The 2,408-nt window shown below is 34.3% G+C and overlaps 1 protein-coding gene across 1 annotated transcript in view; it reads left to right on the top strand.

Moving 5' to 3' along the window:
• Window positions 1-1,797: 1,797 nt before the first annotated feature.
• Window positions 1,798-2,408, top strand: part of rnf141 (ring finger protein 141) — a 35,511-nt gene continuing 34,900 nt past the window's right edge. The window contains exon 1 of the mRNA XM_032522692.1: window positions 1,798-1,920. The gene's annotated coding sequence lies outside the window, so the exon portion shown is untranslated. The remainder of the gene's footprint in view (window positions 1,921-2,408) is intronic.

Here is a 2,408-nt window from a genome sequence, read left to right as displayed (position 1 = left end):
TTGCTCTCCAGTTAGAAAGTATCACGGCACGGAGAAAAAGAATCATCACAAGACTCTTATTTTGTATTGATCTATGTTCTTATTATTTTAGCGTGTGTAGTTGTTAGTTTGAGCAGAGCAAACTTTGTGGACTAACAGACAATCAACATAAAAAATAAACTATTTATATTCTGGTGTCTTTGTTGGTGTCAATTACATAGGATATATGATAATAACAATGATGTAACAAATATGTATTATTATGCATACAATACAAAAATGATAATAGTGACAACTAAAATAATACATTTAAAAAGATTATTTAAAAAATAAAAACATGTTCTAGTTCACACGGCAGAACATTTTTTGTGTTTCAGTCAGTTTAAATGACATAATTTGAACAATGATGTTTCACTTATGAAGAAATTAGCCTAATTACAAAACTTCTATTAAGTGAATTCAATATTTATCCATGAGAGGAGGATCATAAGAGGCTCCTTTTTCAACAACAAGGTCAATATTGTTTTTCACTAACAGCAAAACAACAAATGATCCGTGCATTTATATGGAACTGATCTCTAGGAGCTTTCACTGTTGGCTTTAGGGTTTGTAGAGGGAGGAATCGTTTGTACGTATTGTAGCATTTCATTCAAAAATATTTTATATAGAGGTTATCTGTTACAGAATTTACTTTTGTGAATGTGAAATTTAGATAAAAAGATAAATGATGTAATACTGTTTTTGTTCTAGAATGCAGAATGAAGTTCTAGAATGCAGAATGAAGTTCTTTAATGCAGTATGACGTTCTAGAATGCAGTATGAAGTTCTTTAATGCAGTATGAAGTTTTGGAATGCAGTATGAAGTTCGGAATGCAGTATGAAGTTCTTTAATGCAGTAGAAGTTTTGGAATGCGTATGAAGTGTCTTAACAGTATAAGTTGAATGCAGTATGAGTTTGAGCATGCAGTATGAAGTTCTAGAATGCAGTATGAAGTTCTAGAATGCAGTATGAAGTTCTAGAATGCAGTATGAAGTTCTAGAATGCAGTATGAAGTTCTAGAATGCAGTATGAAGTTCTAGAATGCAGTATGAAGTTCTAGAATGCAGTATGAAGTTCTAGAATGCAGTATGAAGTTCTAGAATGCAGTATGAAGTTCTAGAATGCAGTATGAAGTTCTAGAATGCAGTATGAAGTTCTAGAATCCAGTATGAAGTTCTAGAATGCAGACATCATAAAACCCAAACCGCACGTCTTTGTACAGCAGAGACAAGTTGACAGGAATGTTACAGCAGATGTATCGGTGCAAAGTCTTTCCAAAAAGGGACATATTATAAGGACAGCTCCAAAATAAGTGTATGGTTGTTTCACAATCAACTCTGCAGAAAGAGCAGTCAGTGTAAATGTAATGTTAGTCTTTGCAAATAATGTTTAGCTGGATAGCGCTAGTGATAGTTTAAAGCAGACATCTCAATGTCTGTGGTTGAATACCTTGAAGGTAAGGTCCACACTTTTTCCCACCAGTTATTAGAAACAAATCTTCCCCAGTAATGGGTAACACATGACATTTGTAAATGTCTTAATTGCATAAACTGCTAAACTATTTATTGTATTTATTATTATTATTATTATTATTATTATTATTATTATTATTATTATTATTATTATTATTATATATATCATACATATCCATTTAATGTATTTAATCTACCTCCTAACCCCTGGTGTTGTGTGTGTGTGTGTGTGTGTGTGTGTGTGTGTGTGTGTGTGTGTGTGTGTGTGTGTGTGTGTGTAATTTGTCACTGTACTTGATCTGCAATAAAGATTTTTTTTAAATCGCACCACGACGTCATCAATCAGCGCCCGTGTTGTGTCAACAAGCTAACAGGAAAAACATCGGTGAAGTTTGAACGCCTATACCTGCCTTTATTGTTGAGTGTTTGGTAAGAAACTAACCTTCCTTTTTCTCATATCACGACTAGGATCATATTTACATTTCGTATCTTTCTTTAGAGAGGTTTGGGCTTTTCCCCGGTGAGTGACGGGCGAAGCGGTGCGGCTCCTGTTGACGAGTGTGACGCTGCTGCTTAGCTCGATTAGTAAATCGTGTTTGAATTGAGGTTTGTTGGTGGGTTGGATCTAAAATGATGTGTGCTTTAAACGTGTATTAAAAATAATAATAATGCTGCCAATTCACTACAGTAACGGGTAAAATATTTAACGTTAGCTTACCGGTCAGATGGATGTTATGACACAATGCTAATTTAGCTAATACGTTTGAGGACCAGCTCCTGCCAGTACGTCACGCATTTGCAAGAAAAATGGAAAGAAGTTCCCTTGTGCATTTGGTTGTTTATCTGAGTTACCTTTAACGATTAAAGGAGACATTTTTTTACTAAGATTTGTTAAAGGTCCCATGACATGATGCTCT

Source organism: Etheostoma spectabile, chromosome 8 (genome assembly GCF_008692095.1).
Source record: "Etheostoma spectabile isolate EspeVRDwgs_2016 chromosome 8, UIUC_Espe_1.0, whole genome shotgun sequence".
Classification (NCBI taxonomy): domain Eukaryota; kingdom Metazoa; phylum Chordata; class Actinopteri; order Perciformes; family Percidae; genus Etheostoma; species Etheostoma spectabile.
Note: the sequence above shows the minus strand (reverse complement) of the source record. Positions and strands in the feature narration are given on the sequence as shown.